Consider the following 26,181-nt stretch of genomic DNA (forward strand, 5'->3'; position numbering starts at 1 on the left):
TAGAAGGAGTGAATCACTGATGAGGGTCCAGTGACGACTAGTAAGTGAGGGAGCTGCACCTCAGACCCAGGTTTGTCTGATGTCTGACTCAGAAGTGTAATGGTCTAATGCTCGCTTTTGAATACTATTTGTGCTGTCTCCTATTATGTACTCCTACACCTTTTGTTCTGTGAATTCTTTGACCCTCCACCACTAACCCCAGGCTACCAGTCTGGCTTTGTCTCCCCTATCTCTTCCAGCAGTTTTTCACTCCATCATAGATTTGGTCTCTAGTTTTAATGTGTTCAGTGACTACATCCAGACATAGATGTAAGCACAGCTGTACCATGAGTATCTCTTATTTTCTTTCTCACGTTTCTGAAGAAAGCATTTACCAGCAGCATCAATGTGAAGCCCCAACTTATGGGATCCTCACTAAAATATCATTATCTAAGTCCATTAAGTTGTCTAATAAAGGGGATACTCTGGTAATCAAATGGCCAAAGCAGTGTTTTAAGTCCTGCATATGTGTAGACTAAAAGATTTCAAACACAGTCACATTTCATAGCTTTATTTAATTTTTAGAAGGACAGAGTATACATATGACACCCACTGTGATCAGATTGATTATACTGAGAGCTACATATCTCTGTATAGTTTCAAATTAGAGTTGGTAAAAAGTGCTTCTGTGAACTTTGAAGGCAGAAATAAGGCAGTGGTCATTATTCTCCAAAGGTCTTTTCCCAGCTCTAAGCAGTTACATTCACAGAGATGCCTCTTCTGTGTTCAGACATGCTTCCTACTCCTGGTCCTACTGACCAGTTGAGGCAGTAGCTACTCAGAAGCCACAGCTTCTCATAGGTTTCTCCATAAACTCCCCATCTCTAGCTGGAAGGACATGGCTTCTCTAATTGACTGCTTGGTGATTCAACCTCTGATTCAATCCCTCTTCTGGAACTGTGTTTCCTACAATTGTGTAAGGCCTACTTTCCATAATAATTCCTGATTCAAAGACTCTCAGACTGACAGTTCTCCACCTTAAAACTGGGTTGATTCATGAAGAAATGATAAATGCTAATCATTAGTCAAATAGAAAGCAAGACATGAATTAATTATTCCCAGATACAGAATTCTCAGTAAAAACATTTCTGTCTTCTTAAGAAGTGTTGTCCTATTGGGAAAGTTAATATACCATACATGAGTTGGTATCTTAGTGCCTCAGATGTTTTTGTAAATGGTCTACCTTGTCTTGTGTTGATGTTAAGAAGCAGTGGCCTGAAATTGACAAGGCAAAGAATGACAGAACGATTTCTGCACCAAATCCCCAGACACATTTGATTTTGCACATAACACAGAAGATAAAATCTACTGATAAATCTTTCAATCTGTTCCTTTGTTTTCTTCTAAGTCATTATTGTTGAACCAAATATTATTGTTTAACTGAAAATAAATGAACCACAGGTTGTTTATGTAACTGTCTAAGGATAATATGTCAAGAACTATTATGATTCCCAACAACCTGATGGGGCAAAATAATTTATTAATTATACTTTTAAAAGGATAAAAACGTGTTGTAGATCATGTTTGAAATTTATATACTGCCTCACTGAACTACATTATTCATATAAAAAATGATCATATCTTTTTTTATTCAATGTGTATATTAACTTTTATGAGCACATGGGGGTTACTATAAACTGCATTTCATGTTAAATGTATCTGTATTTCACAGTTCTTTATCTGTTTTTTTTTAAGAAGGAGTTTCACTCTTGTTACCCAGACTGGAGTGCAATGGCACAATCTTGGTTCCCTGTAACCTCTGCCTCCCGGGTTCAAGTGATTCTCCTGCCTCAGCCTCCTGAGTAGCTGCAATTACAGGCATGCACCACTATGCCTGGCTAATTTTGTATTTTTAGTAGAGATGAGGTTTCTCCGTGTTGGCCAGGCTGGTCTGGAACTCTTGACCTCAAATGATCTACCCGCCTTGGCCTCCCAAAGTGCTGGGATTATAGGCAGGAACCACCGTGCCAAGCCTAGTTCTTTGTCTCATGTACTCTAAACACATCACTAAACATACAGCTGATCGAATTTGCATTTATTTTTTAAATAAACTTTTCATTTTAGAACTAAGTTTTAGATTTACATAAAAATTGACAAGATAGTATAGAGAATTGCCATATATTTCCTACTTTTTCCATTTTCAATCTTATATTAATATGATCTATCTGTTATAATTAACTTACTAATGTTGACACATTATTATTAACTGAAGCTTATAATGTTTTTCAGATTTTCTGACTTTTAAGCCAATGTTCTATTCCTTAATCCCATTCGAAATTCCACAATTTATTTAATCACGTGTCTCCTTTGGCTCCTCTTGGTTGCAGTAGCTCCTCAGATTTTCCTTGATTTAAATGACCTTGACAGTTTGGGGGAGTATTTGTCAGCGTTTTGTAGAATGTTGCTTAGTTGGGATTTGTCTGATACTTTCTCTCATAACCAGACTGAGACTATGGGTTTTGCAAGAAAGACCACAGAAGTAAAGTGCCTTTGTCATCAGATCAGGCCAAGGTGTCCTACTATCATTATGACTCATCAGTGTTGATGTTACCTTGATCATCCGACTGAGAAAATTGTCAGTTTTCTCTACTTTAAAGTTATTCTTTTTTTCTCTCTCTCTCACTCTTTCCATTCTGCACTCTTTGGAACCATATCGCTGTATTAGTTTGCTAGAGCTGACATAACACAGTACTACAAGCTGAGTGGCTTAAACAACAGAAATGTATTGTCTCATAGTTCTGGAGGCTAGAAGGCCAAGATCAAGTGTTGGCAGGGTTGGCTTCTTCTTAGGTCAGTGAGGAGAATCTGTTTTATGTCTTTCTCCTAGCTCTTGGTGGTTTGCCTGCAATGTTTGAAGTTCTTTGGTTTGTCAATGTGTCATCCCAATTTCCACCTTCAGGTTCACATGGTATTCTCACTGTGTTTGTGTCTGTGTTCAAATTTCCCTTTTTTATAGACACCAGTCATACCTGGCACCTGACACCTGCCATCTATTTACTCAATTCCACTCCACATTTATAGCAGTTTTCATTTACTTTTAATATACAGAATTATTAAAGTATAAATATGTATAAACCAATCATGAATATTTAAATATGCAAAAAGTCCAGAGTAATGGTTTACACTTCCCAAGAATAGCTGTAGACTAAATTGAAGTATAATTTCTTCTTTGGATCATTGTTAATGAGGACAGTGTCATTAGCGAAGTGCAATTGACTTTCTGTTTAATAGAATGTGTTCAGATATGCATTAGGCCAATTAGAATAAATGATACAAACATCAACTTCATGTTTTCCTGAGTAGCAAATTATAGAATTTGCATATTATTTTGCTTTTTTCCTTCTTTCTCCGTGCATATGTATTTGAATATATATATATTCAAATATATATAAATATATATGTATATATTTATATATATCTGTATATATCTATAACTTAGGTATATAAATAACACATATGTGCATATACATGTCTATAATTTATGTATATAGAAAACATACATAAACATCACATACATATGCATATATATCTGCATATATGTTATCTATATACATAAATTATAGATATGTACATATATACTCTACATATAGTTATAAATACACAATAAAAACTTCATTATGAACATTTAAAAAATTGTGAAGTAATTACTGAGTTAAGATTATATAAAATAGGTATAAAAATGAAGCTGAAAGATATTTTCAATATACTAAATATCTTTGATCATGAGAGGGAAAAGAAGCCCCTGATGCCAGATTTGTATTGGTAGGATTCCAACTATTTCAAACATATCGAAATGTAAAATTTTATTTATCATATGTACATTGAATCTTGCCTTCCCCTTACATATTGTATATAGTGCAGTATTATCAATAGCGCTTTTTCTTTTTATTTTTTTGTTATACATTTGGTTAAAAGTGCAGAGTTTTGTTTGCTTCAAGACAAAGAAATAAATTGAACAAGTTTTGGAATGTCCAAAAGAGTAAAGTAAAAACAAATGAAGTTAATACAGAAAATGCATGTGTAAATTCTCTGCCCTCGTCAGTGGTTGTATGCAAATCTGGAAATCTCTACCAATCCTTGTGTTTTGGGCACGTCTTATGTACCATGTCAGAGCCTCTCAGCCTCACCTGTCTTTTATCCCAGCTGCCACTGTGATAACTAGCTCAGCATGGGCTTGAACTGACTTTATGCCAGCTTCACAAGACAGTCCCAGGCCCCGAGGTAAAGCCACCTGCTCTCACCTCTCATCCTGTAACTTCCTCTGTTGATATTGCTTTGGGTTCTGAAGTCATATAGGAACATGACAGTTTATTGACTTTGAAAATGTAATTTCTAAGGTCATTTCTTTTTCTTCTACTGCTCTTTTCTTTGCAAGCCCTTATGTATCTCTATGTTTATTGTGTTATGGGGAAAGCATTGAACATCAAACAGCAGTCTATCATGTGTGAGCGTCTGAATCTATCAGGAAGAGAATAGAGTAATTCATTACAGCGCTAATAGAGTTAGTAATAACATTTTTAACCTTCTTTATTTATCTGTTCAGGCTGCTATAACAAAATAGAATCTTATAAACACAGAAATTTATTTCTCACAGTTCTAGAGCCTGGAAAGTCCAAGATCTAGGTGCCAGCAGATTCAGTGTCTAAAGAGGGCCCACTTTCTGGTTAATACATGGCCAGATTCTCACTGTAACCTCACATATTGAAAGGGGCAAAGGAACTCTCAAGGTCTTTTCTACATGAGCCATAATCTCATTCATGTGGAAGCCACCCTCATGACTTAATCACCTTGCAAAGGCTCTACCTCAGGAGAAAGGCTGGTTATCCTTGATTGGTCAAAGAACAAGGGACTTAATTTTTAGTTTAGGCTCACTGATATATCCTAAAGCAAAAAATTGCAGATTGTGTTGAAATGCAAACCCAAGTTTATTGTTAGCTGGGCAGGTAGACCTGGAGGGAAGAGCCTTTCCAAGGCATTCACTGCTGATCCTAGGTCACATGCAGCCCATTGACGTGTTCTCATTTGTAACTAACTAACTCCTTTTAAAATAAAGAACCTAAAGTACAATAAAAAATAATAATAAAGCTTGTCTCCTAGTAGTTCTTCTGACAACATCCTAAGACAGCAGGGTATAGGAAGATTCTTAACACAAAATGGAGAAGAAAATAAGAAAAAATGAGAATAGCATTAAGATTTCCTCCCAAACCATCCAAAGCGAAATTTAGACTGTGAAACAAAGCTGCCTCCCTTCCAGTGGGAAACTTTATAACATTTTATTCATGGGAAATGCAATTAAAATGTTCATCTCTCCTGTTTCCTGAAACATTTAATTTGCATCTTAAGTTGTTACTGTCATGCTCAAGATTTTCAAATCAAATATTAAAAAGGAACTTGTCAACTCCAGAAGCTTTATGCTTGGAGCTAAACACTTCAAAAATTCTCTTTCATTTTGTAGTTTGTTAAGATACACTTATAACTGCATGTGTAGTGTCCTACATTGTTAGTAGGTAAATTTTATAATGAGTTTTAAATTAGACTCTTTCTCTGCACTCACTCAATATTCCACCTCATTTTCTACATGTTATTTTTATCTGCATGAGAAATTCATGACCTCAGAATCCTACATAAGCCATTATGTTGTTTGCATAATCCCAGAAGTCTAGTAGTCTAATAGCTCAAAAACTTGCTTTGCTTTTTTATGTTTTTGAACTACTTTAGATCTACTTAATGAAGAATGCAAAATATCAGGATTCAATTGTCTATAAATGCAGAAATTATGACTTTATTATCTTTAAAAACATTTTCAAGATTGAAATTCAAGACGGCTTGCTTTTTCTTTTCTTTTTTTTGAGACCAAGTTTCGCTGTTGTTACCCAGGCTGGACCGCCTCCCGGGTTCAAGCAATTCTCCTGCCTCAGCCTCCTGAGTAGCTGGGACTACAGGCGCGCACCACCATGCCCGGCTAATTTTTGTATTTTTAGTAGAGACGGGGTTTCACCATGTTGATCAGGATGGTCTTGATCTCTTGACCTCGTGATCCACCCACCTTGGCCTCCCAAAGTGCTGGGATTATAAACGTGAACCACCACGCCTGGCCTTTTCTTTTAGAAATGTATGTAACAAGAATAGATTGTAATATCCTTCGTATAAGTAAGAATTGTTTTCATTTCCAAGCGGGGTAAAAATTCTTTTTACTAAATTCTTTGGAAGTCATGGAGTATGACAGATTTTAGTCATGGCTAGACACTGGAGTTCCTTCACATTCTGGCCCTCTCGTCATCAAGGCCTATACTAATATCTTTCAAACTTAAAATCTCAGTGGCAGAATCTTGGTAATTGAATAAAAGTTCGCAAAAAAGCAAATTAGTGTAGCTTGGATCACATAGTCATCATTGAAACTAATTACTGTCACAAGAGCTCTTCAAAGCCCTGTTTGTCTCATTGGCTCCACTGAACTGCATGAAATGTTTCTCCCCAGATAAGATTAGTTTGGTCGCCAGAGAAAGAAGGGGAAAGCAATGCTAAATAGACAAAAGCAACAGTGGTATATCTCTTCATTTGTCTCTCCTTACAGCTACCTTATATTATACTTTCCTGGATTACAGGATTCATCCTGTTGCATTGTAATTATTCTTATGTTTCTTGCCCTTATGAAATCTAGAACATGCTGGAGACAAGACGACAACATCATTACTTTTAAAAATTATTGTAATTATTTCCCTTTCATGTTTTAATTCAGTATTTGGCACCCATTAGCTCTTCAACAGATGATTAATAATTCTACTAATTAATTACATGTACAACGGTTGTATTCTCATCTCTGTTTTGACATTATTATTTTCTTATCTACCTTTCTTAAGATCTTTCTTCTTATATTTCCTTTTAATTTTTCTTCTCATTTCATCTAGTTCTCAATTCACTTTCCAAGGAAGTCAATGAGAAAAAAAAAACATGCAAGTTTAATACTATTACTAATGTAATAATACTACAATTATTATTAATTTAATATTATTAATGTAATAATTATTATTAATACAAGTTTAATAATTTTATTTAGGACAGAGATTTCTCTGTTTAGAAGAGGGTGATCTCTTGGGTCTATTTTTTTTAAAAAAGCAAAAATATAACAATTTCTTTTTTTCATTCACGAAGCTAACTAAATATACCTAAAATATTATGCCTCATTCTTCATATACAGGAGAACACTTTGGTTTCTTGTGGGCCTTATCCATAATTTCCAGTGCCTTTGAAATGATTAATTACCATTCTTAAAGTGGAACCAATTTGAATTATCTGGTGTTATAATGCATCTTCTGTTGTAAACTTTTTGTATATTTCTTATTTTATTGGCTGTTTATTCAGTAATAACAACTTGTTACTCTAGAAGCTAGTCTTCTATTTAAACTCAGTGATATTTACTGTATTTCATTCAGTGACACTCTAAGTCGTGTCCCAAACTCTTATGGCTCTTGATTTGTCTTGAGGCTGTTGTATGGCTGTGATTACATTAGGTAATATGCCAGGTTAGCAGACATATCACAGATCTTCACAGAGAAAAGTTAGTACAGCTTCCTATGCAGCTACTGTTCTATACCAAACTCTCTTTGTGACAGTTCTTCCCTCCTTCTGGTATCATGCCATGTTTTATTGGAATCTTTCTAGTTACTTCCCTATAGAACATCCTCATAGAAATTATTCCCCAAGTTATTTCTACTCATCCTTCGTCTTGGTGGTGGTAGAGTTGAGTTCTCTTTCCTCAAAATATATTTCCATAAACTCTAAAAAATAATCGGCTTACCCTCTTGTATATTGAGAAATCACCTTGTAATTTATTTACCTTTTCATCACTGGCCACCATTGAACATTTTAAAATTATTTTTTGTGTTCTCTACTATATTGTAAATTCCATGCAAGCTAAGATCACCTAGCACAAGCATTTGTTGACTAAGTGACTGAAGGAGAACTCAAAACTAACCCAGTTTCTCACACTGGAAACATTGTCTAGGCAGGTTTAGATTCTTAAGGCTAATAGAATTTAGGCTGCCTTAAACTATCAGTTTTGAATGAAATCTAAACAAAAAGAGATAAATCTTGTCACTTTTACTTATTGCTGTATTTCCCAAGATCTAGAACATTGCTTGGCACAAAGTATGTGTTCGATAAATACTTTGTTGATTTAGTTAAGGGAACTTAAATACACAAGTTTTATTTTTTATTTATTTATTTATTTTTTTCCAAACACCGCATATTCTCACTCATAGGCGGGTGTTGAACAATGAGAACACATGGACACAGGGAGGGGAGCACTACACACTGGGGTCAGTTGGGGGGAAATAGGGGAGGGACGGTGGGGGGTGGGGAGCTGGGGAGAGAGAGCAAGGGGAGAAATGCCAGATGTAGGTGATGGGGAGGAAGGCAGCAATCACACTGCCACGTGTGTTCCTATGCAACAATTTTGCATGTTCTTCACATGTATCCCAAAACCTAAAATGCAAATAAATAAATGGGGGAAAAAAAAGAAAAAAAAAAAAAAGAAAGAAAGAAAGAAAGAAAAAAAAATACACAAGTTTTAAAACGTCTTAGCATTAGAGAAGCAGATGCTGAGCCAGTGATGCCCTCTGGTGACAAAAGTCATCATTGCAGCATTTTTCTTATTCAGGCAACTGGACTTCCTGCTTCTCATTTGTGTCTAACATTTCATAGGAAAATATAAGTGGGGGCCGTCCCAAAGAGATACGCTTAAGAAACTCTAGTGCAATCTTAGCAGTATATGAATAATAAAACTTCTATACATATGTGACTTTACAGTATTCTAACGTCTTAGGGTAGAAAGATTAGTAATATGTAGACCTTATTCCCAACAGATAAATACAATACAGAGAAATATGCACTAATATAGACATCTACATACAATGTAAATAAATCAACGGAAAGAAGGAAATCAAAGTATTTCCACATGACTGATGGCTAGGAAGGAAGACCAGGAAAGATTTTATAGAAGAGATGATGTTTCAGGCCAGGCGCTGTGGCTCACGCCCGTAATCCTAGCACTTTGGGAGGCCAAGGTGGGTGCATCACCTGAGGTCAGGAGTTCAAGACCAGCCTGGCCATCATGGTGAAACCCCATCTTAAAAATAAATAAATAAATAAATAAATAAGATAATGTTTCTTAGGGTTTTGGGGAAAGAGGAGATGTTTTCCATTTAGACCAGAGGCTGGGAGGACATTCTGAGCAGAGGGAAGAGATTGAACAAGAGTGGTAAGAGTAATTCATTATTATTTTCAAATAAGGTTATGTTACCTTGTGTGTGGTGCAAGAATTTTATAATAACAAAATATTCCTAATTCTTCCCTCCCCTCCCTTGTATCATAGATGTCATTTATCACACTAATACATAAGCTATAATCATTAAATACATCGTTACTATTATGAACAAATTGTTATCCATTAGATCAATTGAGAATAAGAAAAATAAAAGTTTTTTTTATCTTCACTTATTCCTTCTTTAATGTTCTTCTGTTTTTTATGGAGATCTGACTTTCTGACCTATATCACTTTTCTTCTCTCTAAAGAACTTTTAAGGCTAATCTACTGTTAACAAATTCCTTCAATTTTGTTTGTTTGATAAAGACTTCATTTCTCCTTGACTTTCAAGGATAACTTGGCAGGACAGTGAATTCTAGGTTGATGTTTTTTTATTATTTTATTTTTTCCTTTCAACACTAAGTATTTCCCTCCACTCGCTTCTTGCTTACCTGATTTCTGAGATGTCAGATGTAATTTTAATCTTGCGCCTCTATAGGCAAGTTGTTTTTTCCCTCTGACTAATTTCAAGATTTTTCTTGACTTTTTATTTTCAGACTACGTGCATTTTATTGGGTATTTATTCTCTTTGGTTTTCTCTTAGCTTCCTGGATCTGTGGTTTGGTGTCTGACATTAATTTGGGGGAAATTCTCAGCTGTTATTATTTCAAATGTTTTTTCTGTTCATGATTCTTTTCTTTCTAGCAGTCTCATGACACATGTGTTACATCTTTTGTCATTGTCTCATAGTTATTAGATATTCTGCTCCATTTTTTCAATCTTTTTTCTCTTCACATTTTGGTTTTATAATTTTCAACCGATATATCCTGTTCAGAGATTCTTTCCTCAGCCATGTCCAATCTCCTAAAAAATGGAAGAGTATTAAAGAAGGAATAAGTGAAGATAACGAAAATGTTTATTTTTCTTATTCTCAATTGGTCTAACAGATAACAATTTGTTCAAAGTAATAATAGCAACGATATATTTAATGATTACTGTATAGCTTATGTACTAGTGAAATAGATGACATCAATGATACAAGGGATGGGAGGGAGGAATTAGGAAAAATTTTTTATTATAAAATACTTGCACCACAGACAAAGTAGAGTCTCCTGCAGAACAATATTAGGAATATTTTGTTATTATAAAATACCTGCACCACATACAAAGTAAAGGAGAGTCTCCTACAGAACCTATCAAAGAATTCTTCATGCTGTTAAAATGTTCTTTAGCTCTAGAATTTTCTTTTGATTCTTTCTTAGCATTTTCATCTCTCTATTTACTTGACCTATTTTTGCTTACATGTTGTGTACTTTGTCCATCAGGCACATTAGCACATTAATCATTATCATTTTAAATTCCCAGTGTGATAATTCCAAGATCCCTTCCATGTCTGAAAGTGGTTCTGATGCCTTCCTTGTTTACACTGTGTTTTTTACTTTTTAATGTGCCTTGCAATTATTATTATTTTTTTTTAGTATTAGGGCATTTTTTACTTTCCTTTTCTTCATCTTTTAATTTTAGGTTCACGGGGTACATGCACAAGCTTGTTACATGGGTGGGTAAGCTGCATGTCACTGAGGGTTAGTGTACTAATGATTTCATCACTCGTGTTGTAAGCATAGCACTTGGTAGGTAGCTTTTTGACCCTCATTATTCTCCTACTCTCCACACTCAATAGCCCCTGATGTCGTTTGTTCTCTTCTTTGTGTCAATATGTACTCAGTGTTTAGCTACCACTTATAAGTGACAACATGTGATATTTGGTTTTCTGTTCCTGCTTTAATCTGCTTAGGATAATGGTCTCTAGCTGCATCCATGTTGCTGCAAAGAACATGATTTCATACTCTTTTATGAGTATGCCTTGTAATTTCTTGTTGAAAGCTGGACATGATGTAGTGGGTAAAAGGAACTCTAGTAAATAGGCCTTTAGTGATGGTAAAGTGTGGGGGTTTAGCTAACATTCTGTAGTCCCATGATTATGTCTCAGTCTTTTAGTGAGTTTCTGTCTCTGTACTGTGAACTTCACAGGTGTCTCTCCTTTTTATCTACCAAGACAGCATGGCTACAGGGTGATAGAGTCAAGTATTTTTTATACCCCATATGAAAAGCTAGAGAGGGTTGGAGTTGAGTATTTTTGTTTCCCAGGTATAACAGCTGCCTATAAAATCCCTTCAGATCAGGATCTGATAAAGCAGTTTCTCCTGGGGGCAGAGAAGGTTTGGTTTTGGCTGTGTGCTCACCCAAATCTCATCTTAAATTCCCACATGTTGTGGGAGGGACCAAGTGGGAGGTAATTGAATCATGGGGGCAGGTCTTTCCCATGCTGTTCTCATGATAGTGAATAAGTATCATGAAATTTGATGGTTTTAGAAAAGGGGAGTTTCTCTGCACAAGCTCTCTTCCCTTGTCTGCTGCCATGTGAGATGCGCCTTTCATCTTCTGCCATGATTGTGAGGCCTCCTCAGACATGTGGATCTGTTAGTCCAATAAACCTCTTTTTTTTTTTTTTTTTTTTTTTTTTGTAAATTGCCCAGTCTTGGGCATATGTTTATCAGCAGTGTGAAAATGGACTAACGCTGTCCCCTGCGATGGGACCCTGCTGGAGCATTTACTCCAGTCTTGCCCATTCTCAGCTTCCAATTGGCCAATTATAGCTCAAGTTTTCCTACTCGAGCACTGGTTCCCACTCAGGTTTCTGCTCCAGTAGCTTGTGAGTCTCTGTATTTGCCTTTCTGTCTCTCTTATTTGGGGGACAGTGATTTTCCCTGTGACCTCACTTTCTCATAAATTTAAGAAGAGTGGATGATTTTTCAGATTTTTCAGATGCTTTACTTTTTTTTTCCCCCAGAGGAAGAAAGAGAGAAAGAAAGAAAGAGAAAGAATAAAAGAAAAAGAAAAAAAAAAGAATGAAGGAGAGGAAGAAAGAGGAAGAGGAAGAGGGAGAGAGAACAGGGGTGTTGCTTTATTGCCCGGGCTAGAATGCAGTCTAAAAATGGGTATGCCTGTAATTGTGTTTAATAATAGAGACATGAAAAAAAAAATGAGGGAAGAAAATAATTAACAAGAGCCAACCAATATTTCATTTAAACCTATAAATAGGTGTGATGTGGTAGTGATAAGAGTGTATATTTTGTGTATTTAAAGTGGAGAGTGAGTTCTATAAATGTTAATTAAGTCTACTTGTTCCTGATCTACGTTCAAGTCCTGGATATCGATGTTAACTTTCTGTCTCACTGATCAGTCTAATATTGATGTTGAAGTCTCCCACTATTATTGTGTGGGAGTACAAGTCTCTTTATAAGTCTTATGTATCTGGGTATTCCTGTATTGGGTGCGTATATATTTAGGATCTTTAGCTCTTCTTGTTACATTGATCCTTTTATTATGTAATATCCTTCTTTGCTTCTTTTGATCTTTGTTGCTTTAAATTCTATTTTATCAGCAAAAATTGCAACTCCTGTTTTCTATTTATTTATTTTTGCTCTCCATTTGGTTGATAAATATTTCTCCATCCCTTTGTTTTGAATCTTTGTGTATCCTTGCATGTGAGATGGATCTGGATGTAGCATACCAATGGGTCTTGGCTTTTTTTTTGCCTGTCTGTGTCTTTGGATTGGGGGATTTAGTCGATTTAAATTTAGAATTAATAACAATATATGTGAGTTTGATACTGCCATTTAATGTTAGCTGGTTGTTTTGCCCATTAGTTGATGCAAGTTCTTAATTATGTTGACGTTCTTTATTTTTTGGTATTTTTTAGAAAGGCTGATACTGGTTGTTCCTTTCTATTTGTAGTGGTTCTTTCAGAAGCTCTTGTAAAGCAGGCCTAGTGGTAATGAAACCTCTGAGTGCTTGCTTGTTCACAAAAGATTTTATTTTTCCTTCGCTTATGAAGCTTACTTGTTTTTACATACCAGACTAAAAACTAAAAGTTGTCATTCCTTATTATTTAGTAAAACATATGACATCTTAGTTCATCAGCAACTTAAAATCCACAAACTCATTATTTTTTTCCGGAAACAGAACAACCCATCACAGCTAGTCATTTCTGATATCCGTTATGTTAATCAGCCAAAATTCTGGTGTTTATAAAAGCTAAAAATAGACAAAGTTTATGAGTTGATGTCTTCTCTGGAGCATGCACTTTTGATTTGAGTTTCCAAATGAAAACTTAACAAAATGGCTCTAGAATAGGGAAAATATTTTATCTTTCAGTACAAGTTAGCTTGGGTCACAAATAACAGGGACACAGACAACAGGCAGACTCTGTGATGACATAGTATCAGCTTAGAAACAGAAGGGGTTCTGATACTTGTTTACTCCCCGTTGCACATGGATTTTACTGATTTTTTTTTGAAAAAGAATGAATTTATTTAAGAATTATAACTATATACACTTTAATGGTAACCATTGAATATTTCAAATATATGAAACATTACAAAAAATAAAATGAAAAATACTATCTCCTGTATTTATCAAATGATCATGTTTTATTGCATTTGTTTGGTTTTCTCCCTCTCTGTCTCTTTCTTTTAAAGAAAATGAATAGAGATAGAATGCAGTAACTCTTCTATATCCTCTCTCTCTAACTAGAAATATTTATGATTCTGCCACTAATATGTGCTTTTTCCACTTTTTAAATTTTTTATTACTTATGCCTGTATCTACAAACAATAAAAATGTTACACATTTTTTTAAAAGTAAAATATTGCTTTTTTGGGGTTCTAAGATTTGCATAAATGCTATCATTATATACTTATTTACAGGTGTTTTTTTTTTCTCTGATGATTATGCTTCTGAGACTTTACTATGTTGTTATACATAGCTCTAATTACTTTATATTATGAATTAGCTCATTGATTGTATGCCTGTGATTCATGAACTCATATGTCATAAAATCAAATCCCCATGGGCAGCACTGAACATAGGCTTGGGAAGGACTAGAAATGCTAGGAATATGCCATGAATATGGCATTCTCCATAGACATTGCTGCTCTGACATAGCTGCGGTTGCCATTTGAGAAAGTGGACCTGGTGGAATCAGGTCAAGTTACGTTCAAAGGAAAATGGAAGTACATATTTTGTGTGTTACCTTGAAATGTTTGCAACTATTTTAACTTAAAAACTAAGATAAAACACCCTGTAGTTCAAATAAAACACTCATGTGTTCAGATTATAGCCAGTTAGGACCTATTCCTAAAGAAACTCTTTGGTTAAATCTAGGTAATTCATTTTACATAGTGCATTTATTTATTGTCAATTGTTTCCTTCTGTGAGGATAAAAATGTTTCTGTTCTGAAATAAAACACTATCAAGGGGCTCTGTAAGTATTATCAGCATGTATTGAGCAGTTTTTTCCTTATACTTGTCTTTAAGACACTGTCATCTAGGGAAAATGATCCAAGAAGCAGAAATATTTTTAGTAGCAGTCTCCATACATGGGCTATACATTGAAATCAGCTACTTAAATATATGAATTAATGGCCCTCATCTAAGGAATTCTGATTATAAGTAGCTCTGGGATCCAACCTGCCTCCCAGGTTCCCAGCTGCTGATTTTACACTGTGTCTGTGATATTAAAAATAACCCAGCTTCATCACTACTGCCTTCTTTAGAAAGTCTAATGATAATGGTGAATAAAGTGATAACTATTTAACGCAAGCAGTCTTTTTATAACAAATGATATATTGCCACATGGATTGCCATCATAGTTTAGACTCCCACGTAAGTTTTTATTAGAATGATAATAAATGAATGCTGTATGACTAAATAAATCTTTAAAAATAATTTAAAAAACATTTTGAACAGATTTTTGCATGCCTGAAAATTTAGACTGTAGAATTTTCTGAGAATAATTTTCAAGAGGGCGAGAAAAAGCAATTCAGAAAGTTCCAGAATGGGAAGGGGGCAACATATTGGATTTCACAAATCAGAGTATGTATGTTTCCACCTAGAATAATGTTTGATCCCTTTGCTATATGTAGTTTACTTTAAAACACTTCATTAGAGACATCGTGATGTATGCGTTAATTCTCTCTTGGGGGATATGGTTAATTCCCATAACGAGTAACATACTCTACAGGGGATCTAGATACCATTTGAAAGACCCTACTCATACTTCAGAAATGACTACTACAGGGCTTGGGTCTTATCGATCTCTAATCTACATCAGCGGGTATTTAACTAGGATAACTGATGTTGCAAAAAGAGCTCTACTGATAAGTAGTGAACAAGATTTGTGACTTGACTAGAAATTCTGCAGAGACACTGGTCATTACAGGCATACTAAGCCCTACAGTTTATGTTTCTAGAGGTTCCTGGGTTTTTACTCCCAAGGAGTCTGATACTCAGTCACTGATTTGAATGAATCTGGTTGTCTGTTACTTAGAAGCAGAAAGACAGACTTCCATCTTTAGCACATTGTCACATTTGTGTCTAGGAAAGATTTTGTGAAAAGCATGATCAAATCATTTCAAATGACAGGCAGCTGGGATGTCACTGAGCTTAGGGAACAGGTTGCATGACTTGCTTTAACTCCTGTTTGTTATAAACATTTGTATGTGTATGGAATTCACTCTAATGATTGCTTTGATACCTGATAGTAGGTGTCTAGAAGAGAGTCCTTAGTGCTCACTTGCCTGTGAAGATTGGCTACTGCAATACTAAAATGAAGCCAGCAATTCTGAGGGGCCATATGGGCTAAGATTATTTTACAACTTGGATCAATTTCACCGGTTTCCTTGGAAGTCCCTTCCAAATTGATAACGTTGACTCTACCTTCTGCCTTGTAAGTATCACAGCAGGACTATCTATGAACGATAAAATCATAAGACGTAAAGTTGTTTGTTTAGTTGTAAGAGCACTACTGTGAAAATCAGAAGATGAAGTTCTGGCCCTAATTCTACCATTATTTGGTAGTTTTTATTAATATGTTAATTTATCCCTCTGGGCCTCTCTTTATTTTTCTCTAAAATAAATTTCCTTCAGGCTGCTAAAATCTTTGAGCCTATATGAAACATACAGATTCTTATCTCTCTGGAAGGAAGCACAGCTTGATACATTCCTTGAGATCCGTGGGATTCAGAGCCAGCTAAATGCTCTGTGAAGTGGGCAAGGAACTCAATTTTTCAAAGATTCAAATTCTTCTTTTTAAAAACAGAGGCAATAATACCTCATTTACGAGATAATTGTGAGTATTAGATGAATAAGAAAATTTAAAGAAAAGATTTCTAAACTGTAAAGAATTACATAAACCTCCTGGTTCACCACACCCAGCCTGGAAAACTTCTGTTTCAAAGAGATAAATACAATATCTCTTTACAATATCAGCTGAAATATCATCAGTCTATTTCTTGGACAGGAAGTGCCACCCAATTCTTTCAAGCTGAAAAGACAAGTACTTCAATTGAACATAAACAATTTTATTCTACAACTGCTTAGGTCACATGTATGAAGCTTTCCTTACAAACCAGTAATCAGTTGGAACCCATTGTATTTAGGGACAACTTTCTCATTCAGTTTTCCTTCCTTTTTCTTTCTTTTTTTTTGTTCTATCTCATTCTGTTGTTGACAAAGATGATAAAGGAAAAAGTAGAGGAATACTCTAAAAAGTTGAGACAAGGAGAAAAATGTTACTCGTTTAATTATTCATGAATAACAAATAAGTGGGTCCTCCATGTTACTTTCTATGTAATGTGTTTCTTCTATTTTTAAATCAATTATGTGTTTAAATATGATTTTGTTCTCATCATATTTTAACAAGTTTCTGTCTAGTGTGATTTAATTAGGAGATGACATTATTTCTTTAAAAAAATTAATTGAGATAAATGTTTTCAGAACACAGATGACTTTTCCATGGGACTTTATTAAAAAGAAGTCACCCTGTTTTGTTGCCAAGGACACTAAAAATTGCTGGTTGAATGATTAGTCATTTCTTTTCTAATGAAAAGAGACAGGATGGAGATTTCCCAGAAAATGAATCAGTATAAATGGGGATAGTGGTTTGTAACATCTTTCTGCCAAACTGTTTAGAACATGACAGAGACCAAACAAGATTACAGAGCAAAATGAATTGATATAAAATGTGTTAAAAGAACGTCATATTTTGTCTTTAACGTAATTGAATCTGCTGTGAAAATAGCCCATGCCAGCCAAGAGACTGAACATAAATCTCTATAGGATTGGATTCTCCTTGGGCTGTTATAGACACTGTGGTAAAGTATCTCCCCTTTATTTTTTCAAATTAATGTGACTTTTAAAATTGATTAATAGTCACTGTTCATTTTTATTCATCTGAAGTTCAGAATTTAGTCTGTTATAAAGAATAACTAGTAGCTTTGATATAATAAGAGATGATAGAGCTCCTGGGACTTAAAAGTAAAATTCTCTTTGGATGTAACCTATTGCTTCAGGAAAAGAAAACTGTCTTTGGAAGCTGTATTCATTGGGACTACCATCCAAGAACTATCAATGTGTGCTATGTCACCAATCTTTGATAGTTCAAATACAGGGAGCATGGGCCAAGTCTGAAGGGAGATCAGTGAGGGAAGGAAAATGGATCTCAAGGATGTGGTAGCCTAAGTGAAGTACAAAGAAGAAAACAACCTTCAAACAGATCCCCTGACATTTCAGTGAAAAAGCTTTCAATCGTGTATTTTATTATTTTTAAATTTCAAAAATAGTTCCTGTTCAATATTAAACAACATACAGAAGCATCTTTTTTTTTTCTTTTGTTTTTAAAGATGGAGTGTCTCTCTGTCACCAGGCTGGAGTGCAGTGGCATGATCTCAGTTCACTGCAATCTCTGCCTCCCAGGTTCAAGCAATTCTCCTGCCTCAGCCTCCCAAGAAACTGTAATTACAGGCACCTGCCACAATGCCTGGATAATTTTTTTTGTATTTTTTGTAGAGACAAGGTTTCACCATGTTGGCCAGGATGGTCTTAATCTCCTGATCTCGTGATCTGCCCACCTCGGCCTTGCAAAGTGCTGGGATTACAGGCATGAACCACCACGCCCGGCGGAGATCATCTTTTAATATCTCAGCTTGGCTTTCCATTACTCATCAAATAGAAATCTAGATATTGCTCTGAAGCTACTTTATACAAACAATTAAAGTTATAATCGATTGATTTTAAGTAAAATAGAGTTTTCTAGATAATACGAGTGGAACCAATTCAATCTGTTGAAAGGTCTTTAAAAGCAGAACTGAGGCTTCTCTGAAGGAGAAATTCCACCTATGGACACCAACTTCAGGATAGGCCCAAGAATTCCAGCTGGTCCTTTCTCACCAACTATACTATGGTTTTTGGACTTGCCTACCCGCCCCAAAAATCTCAAAAGCCAATTCTGTGCAATAAATCTTTTCTTACATAGCTTTCACCGGTTCTCCTTCTTTGGTTGAACTGTGACTGATGCAAATTTTGGTAGAATTAGAGGAGCAGAAGCTGAAGGATGGGTGTTATGAATTAACTCTGGGTTTTTTGGAATTGGGTAGACCAAATCTGATTAGATTTAAAAGCTAAACTTATGGCTCTATTTCCAGTACTAAAGAGAACACTGATAGTTCATGACGTGATGTGACAATAGAGATAAGCAAAATATTGATTGCTATTGGATACTCCTGGTCAATATCTATAGCAGGCAAGGTTCTGGGTGACTATGTATTTGCTACCTTACAACATTTTAGAGGAAATACAATGGAATTGGCTGATTGCTTCTAACTGTGCTGGAAAAAATGAAGAAATAAACTGATGAACTCAGGACTTGAAATCCCCATGTCAAGTTCTGCATAACCTACTTGAAATTGTCTATATAGTCCTTGAAAGAAAATCATTGTTTACTAAAGCTATGGGCCAAGATTTCTGAAAACTAAATCCAGTGTTCCATCTTGTGAGTGTCTTAATTACAACACAAATTGAATTGACCTCTCTGGGTGCCTTCTGTTAAAGTCAGGGCATCGATTGGGAAGAAATGGGATTCTAAAAATTGAAATATAATGTTTAGAAAGTTTCTGGTATAGCTGGGGATACTGAACTCTCTAAGTTCTACCAACTCTTCTGTGCCAGAAAAACAATACCCACATCCCTGAGGAAGTTAGCCCTACTTTACCTAAGAAAACCGCAGTAGACTCCCCTCAGTTAGCTGTCTCACAAAACACAGCTGAGTCTCCTTAGGATCTACTTATCTACGTGAGATATTTCCAGAGTGCACACATCATGACAGATTTATACCAATTCAAAAGGCTGACCATTGTAAAATAGAGCATTGTTTCACTTTTTTTCTAGAGCTCTGAAGAGCAATAAAACTTAGAATCCAAACTTCTCTAACACGACCACTGCAATGCGAAACTATCTTTAGTGAAGGACTGCCACTTAACAAGTTAGACACAGGCACTGCATGTATAATGTGAGAAAAATGGAAAGTGGGAGTCTTTTCTGGAGGTGGCTGAGGCTTAGATGAGGATGAACAAATACAGACAAGGGAAGAAAGTTAGGGACTATGCTAACTTCTCTTCCGGGTCCACAAGGGCGTGGTTTCAAAGGCAAGAACTTCCCATTGCCATGCCTCTATTCACCACTCCATCTGGAAACCTAGAGTTCTTTGTCTAACTTTTCCATGCTTGGGCTAGGTAAAATTTCAGGTGTGCTCCTTCGTTTAAAAAGTTGGCCAAAAGCCCTGGAAGGAGAGGTCTTTTGTGGGCCGGACAGCCAATCCAGCATCAGAGTCAAAGATCAATCACTCCAGAGGAAGTTTGAAAGAACTCCTCTCACTGGAGAAGAACTTGAATGGGGCGTGAGTAACTCGTGTTAAAATGCCCCCTACTCCGTTTCCTATAAGGACTCCCTCTCTGAATCCCCTCCCATGACAACGTGGGAGCTGTCTCTCCTTCTCTCCCTATAGGGATTTCCCTCTCTGGGATCCCCTCGCACAAAAGTGGGAGCGCTCCCTCTCTCTCTCCCTCTCTCTCTCTCTCTCTCTCTCTCTCTCTCTCTCTCTCTCTCTCTGCCTAGTAAGTTGCTTTCTGCAAAACCCTGGGGATCTGATACTTACTTGAATGAGCTCACCACGCCACCAGGACACTCGCCCCATTCTTGGGTGAGTGAGGCCCAAGGACCTGGGAAAACACATCCCATCAGGGAACAATGAATATCTTTGGGACACCCCTGCAGCCCTGCTCCTGTCACCCTATTACAAAAGTACCATAGCCAGACAAAACTTTATGCTTTAAAATGAGCAGAAATATTCCATTTCTCTAGGGGCAGAGGTTTCAGATTATAAAAGTCTGCAGTTTTACTAGCCTCCCTCTTTTTAAATTTTATTTTCTTTTTAGACATGCAACTATTTTGAAACCTCTGATTGATTCCTAAGAATCACAGAACAAGTACCTGTGGGAAAAAAGATGACTCTAAAGTGTGAAACTCAACCCTCTGGTTTCCTATATTCTCCCAGATCCTGCTTTTAAATTCTTATTAAATTCTAAAGAAATTCTTCCTTGCCTTGGTATATCTCCAGTGCATTAAAACAAACTTTTAAAAAATATCTTGTTTAGCTTTTCTTGTTGTTCTTAGTGGGAGGTTTTGTCCCAAATAACTACTGTGCCATTAGCCAAAGCCAAATTCCTGTTACATTTATTTTTAAGTGTAATTTGTGAATTTGGAAAATAACACTGAATTTTCTATTTATAGTAATGATACAAAATTTTCATTAAAATAAATTTAGTGAGTAAAATCTGAGTCAATTTAAATAAAGATATTAAGTAAATATTATGTATACAAGTTAGTCAAAAACAGCAAAAGGCATTATACAATATGCCACTGACTTAAGTCTGGAAAGCACAAAAAATGGAATATTGATATTAAATGATGGGTAGGGTGGCTTCCAAGACTTTGGTGCTCAGAGGTGTGCACTTCCCTAACAGTAGGTCACCTTCATTGGTTCAATCTCTATTCACAGACTCAGTTTCCACCAAGAACTGAGTTCCTGCTTTGTTCTGGTACTCAAGCCCGTTTGTGGTTCTCTGGTACCCCAGTTTTGCTCTTTTACACTTTGAGAAAACATTTATTTAGAATGCACTACGTGGATTCAACATTATTAAATTTATGTAGTGCTTGACTTTGAGATGCACAGCCTATTTGATGAGATAGAGAAATGAGCAAATTGCATTACTTACAAACACAACAAAGAATCATGGGCAAGAAACACAAGTAGCATAGTGTAGGAGTGATTAACTTTCTCTTGGGGGCGAGAAGCTAGGGATTGATAAATAATCTGACAAGTTTGGCAGAAAGAAGGAGGAGTTAAATAACAGTTAAACGAGGGAATTCTTGGGAGAGAAAACAGCTTGAGTAAATGTAAAGAGGCATAAAGCATCATGGTTTGGTTGGGTAACTGAAAGGAATCGAAAGGAATAATAGATTAATCTGGCTAGAGAGAGAAACAGGAGAAACATTATGAAGGTAAACAAAGGGCTCTGACTATGCTCTGCAGTCAACAGCCAACCCCTCACGGGGTTTAAACAGAGCAATGACGTCATCACATTTGTTGTAGCCAGGGACATGTTGGGGAAACAAGAAGAGATGATTTGGGCATCAGAATGAGGATTAGAGCCTTACGAGAAATGGGGTCATTGTACAATGAAGTGTGCCGTGAGGTTTATAAAATGTATTTTCACTGAAGTTACCTCTTTGATTGGAGTTGCAACCCTTAATAACTTTAAGATTTCAAAAAACTAATTTTTGCTAAATGTCATATTGATGACAGCATAGACCATGACTCTAATATGCTGGAAACCATTTTATTTCAACCCTTGTATAATCACTATAAACTAACTGAGAAACAGGGATCAGAAAAGAGATAAGTAAAATAATTTTTTGTATTACTGCAATGATAAAAGTTTTATTCATCTTTACTCAGTTGTCAATCCTCATGACTCATATTTAAAACTAATTATTCAGCCAGGCATGGTGGCTCATGCCTGTAATCCCAGAACTTTAGGAGGCCAAGGCAGGCGGATCACTTGAGGTCGGGAGTTTGAGACCAGCCTGACCAACATGGAGAAACTCGATCTCTACTAAAAATACAAAAATTAGCCGGGCGTGGTGGCACATGCCTGTAATCCCGGCTACTTTGGAGGCTGAGGGAGGAGAATCGCCAGAGCCTGGGAGGCAGAGGTTGTGGTGAGCCACGATTGTACCATTGCACTCCAGCCTGGGCAAGAAGAGCAAAACTCCATCTCAAAAAGAAAAAAAAAATAAATAAATAAACTAATTTTACATAATTTTGATAAAATGAGAAGTTTAAAAAGAATTTCTTATAAGATATGCACTCTGAATTCTCAATGTCAAATACTTAGGCCTCCTTCTTTACTTCATGAATAAAATCTAAATAAATATAATTAATTCTGATAGAATTTTAGTTTAAAATTGTTCTTGCTTCTGTTTGTTTTGTTTTAATTTTATGGTTTTTATTTATATCAATATTTTGGAGGATATAAGACAAGGAATTAGAGTTCTGCATTGGTTGCTACAATTAGGATTTTATGAAATGTATATTTTAAGCATATGTAGTAAACATTTACTTAGAGTGAGAAGTTCTGAATTATCAACGTGCCTTTTCCATAAGAAAACAAACACAAAACAACTAAATTTACTAGATGAACATTATTTCTATATTCAAAAGGTAGAAAGTCCACTTAAATCAAGTTAATTTTTGGAATTCTATTGAAATGGGGAGACAAAGACCCTACCAACTAGCAGCATGCTGCCACTGCATAGGGTGCATATTTGTCATGCAGCATCAGCATATTAATATGAAAATTTTTCAAACTAATTTTTGCTAAATGTCATATTAATGACAGCGTAGACTATGGACCTAATATGCTGGAAACCATTTTATTTCAACCTTTGGATCATAATTATAAATTAACTGCGAAACAGGAATCAGAAAAGAGATAAGTATTTTTTATGTTATTGCAATGATAAAAGTTTTATTCCTCTTTACTCAATTGTCAATCCCCGTAACTCACATTTATAACTAATTACTCATCATTTTGATAAAATGAAAAGTTTTAAAAAGAACCTCTTATAAGATATGCACTCTGAATTCTCAATGTCAAATACCTAGGCCTCCTTCTTTTCTTCATCAATAAAATCTGAAAAAAAATTGTGATAGATTTTAGCTCAAAATTGTTCTTCTGTTTCTTTTAATTACAATGGGTTATCAAAAGGTACATGAAAGTATTAGTTTAGTAAAAAAAAAATCTAACCTTATTTTATTATTAGAACTAGTACCAAATAATTTTATTAATTTAAATTCATTATTGATAATTTGGATCTTGAAGATTAAAAACAAACCCAACAAAGTATTTATATTTTATAAAAAATATCAAAGCAATATCTAATGAAAACATGGGCAAATATATTGAGATTAGCAAGCGTTTTACAAATGTGAATTAGAACCAGAAATTTTGATTTTAATACAATCATGCATTATTTTTTTAATGACTTCAAAGGATGATCACCTCCATAGATAGCTAGAACATTAAGTTTCAACGGCTATGGAAAAGACATTATTTCTTCTTGTTAGCATGCATCAATTTCTAGGGCTTTGAAAAAGTTCGTTTTTAAACATTTTATTCGGTTTTACAACTATCTTTTTGAGGGTGAAATGTGCCAATCTTCTCACTCAAACAAACTAGAGGTTCTACTTCAATTTTCTTAAAGTCCAGAAGGACAGTTAACCAGTTTTCTATTGTAGAATACCTCTGCTACTAGTGAATGCTGGGTCAAACTGGGCCAGTTAGGGGGCATTTGCCAGATCAGAGAAGAAACTTTTTGGACTTAACTTGGATAGCAAAATGGAATAGGTCTAAATTTGAGTGATATTTCAGAAGTACAATCAATGGTTGGTTAGTGCATGGTGAGTATGAAGGAGAATGAATGTGCCTTTAGATTTCTCCCTTATGTAACTGCACAAATCATAATTTTATTAGTTCAAAAAATATGTATTTGTCTTCTGTTTTGTGCCAGAACTACGATAAGCGTTAGAGATACAATGAGAAACAAAATAATGCTTGTTTGTATCTTTAGCTTGCATCTATCAATGGTGCCATCAAATAAATCTAAGTGACTAAAAAATTCACAATTATCTTGTTGGAATGATTAACTGAATGGCTTTCATCAGAAATCTTCATAAATCTTAAGGTAGCAGGTGTGATAGTAAGCAAATAGAACGAAATTTTGTAAGAGTAATAATTGCGCATTTCCACACGGGGGCACTTGTAAACTCAGAAACAGTTTTCTGCACTTGCTCAAATATTAATTTGTTATTTGGGAATGGAATGATTGTGGATGTCTGTATTAATCTCCAGTATTAAACAAAAATTTTTTTGGAGAAAGACAAATAACTGGCACATTTTTTTTCTTATTGTTAGGGGGCAGAAAGCCTACCTTTTGAAAACACATAGTCTCTCCCTCTCTATTTTTCTTCTTCTGGCTCAAAAAGTATTGTATGTACAAAGAAGGAATTTGGCTTCTCTTCAGTTTCTTTTTTTCTCTTCCATTTATTCTTCAATTACTTAGAAAATCAAGAAGGGCAACTAAGAGCTAATATTCATATAAGTGCTTGAATTTCCCTCGTGATCTAAAATGTTTTAGTTAGTAGATACCTCTTGAAGAAAATGTGAGAAATTTGAGTGGTTTTTTTTTGGCAAATACAAAGAATTCTCTAACTCTGAATTTCAACTTAGATGAAAAGTACACTATCCTTAAACTGGCAAAATCACGGGCTGTCTCTATAAAAAGAAACCTGTCATTAAATAGTTGCTTTCATTAAATGTATTCACATATTCATTTCTAGCCATCATATGGAGCAAAAAAATTATCACTTACCTTACCAACACAAAAAAATCTTCATGATCATCTATCAGTTCTAGAGGGAGATTATGTCTTAGTCATTATTTTGTTATCTCTCTGATTCAGTAAATATCAGTGATATTAAATGTTTACAGAATAATTGATGTATAATTACTTGCAGAAATACCTACAGTGACTTGTACAACTTAGTAGCCTGTTCTGTCCTGTAGCTAACCTTTTAAATGTAAACTATATACCTTTTATTTTTTCTAAGATATAGTCCCACCTCATCCCTCCCTGCTCTTCAATTTGGAGGTAGGAAAACAGAAGAAATGAGAGAGTTTTTTATCTTAATTAAGTATCTTGCAAGTATTTCTTCAGAGTGTTGAGTGAATTACAAAGAAAATGAGAATATTAATCTATTAAATACTGACTCAAAAATTTGGGGATTCCATTATTTTTCCATTACTTATTATGAATTAGTAAGACAACTTCTTAAACAAATGTACCTATTCTAACCTATCCAGATGCTTTTTCTTCATTGGAACAGTCTTCTTTATATTTATTCTAACAATGCTAATACTGTCCAAAGTACACCTAACTTAAAGTTTATTAAAGTTTATTAAAAACTAGAGCAAATTCTTTTGGAAATTTTGACATAGAAGATCTTTGAGAATACATTTAATTTTTAAAAGGCATCATATTCCTTCAGAGCCAAATATGGCAAACAGAATTTATGAATTCTTTCATCTCTTATTAATTGTAACATTTTTTCTCTTCCCAGATTATTCTGTTTTTATTATTTCTTTTTATCATATTTTAATATAATGCTATATATTAAAGTCATTTTAAAATTTTAATCTAACTTCTTTACTTCCCTACTAGTAGCAAACACTTGAACTCAAGGATTATTACCCGGATTCATTCGAAATTCCCTGTAGTTTACCAAAACTTTTTAAATACATTCAGATGCAGCAAGTATT

The 26,181-nt window shown here is 35.0% G+C and overlaps 1 long non-coding RNA gene across 1 annotated transcript; it reads left to right on the forward strand.

Annotated features, from left to right (window-relative positions):
- Window positions 1-376: 376 nt before the first annotated feature.
- Window positions 377-3,012, forward strand: LOC116548165. The gene is made up of 3 exons (XR_004267336.1): window positions 377-387; window positions 2,286-2,290; window positions 2,939-3,012. It is a non-coding gene; the product is annotated as an uncharacterized LOC116548165 (long non-coding RNA).
- Window positions 3,013-26,181: the final 23,169 nt, after the last annotated feature.

The sequence above is a fragment of the Sapajus apella genome, unplaced genomic scaffold (genome assembly GCF_009761245.1).
Source record: "Sapajus apella isolate SASKATOON/1434 unplaced genomic scaffold, GSC_monkey_1.0 scaffold5, whole genome shotgun sequence".
Classification (NCBI taxonomy): Eukaryota; Metazoa; Chordata; class Mammalia; order Primates; family Cebidae; genus Sapajus; species Sapajus apella.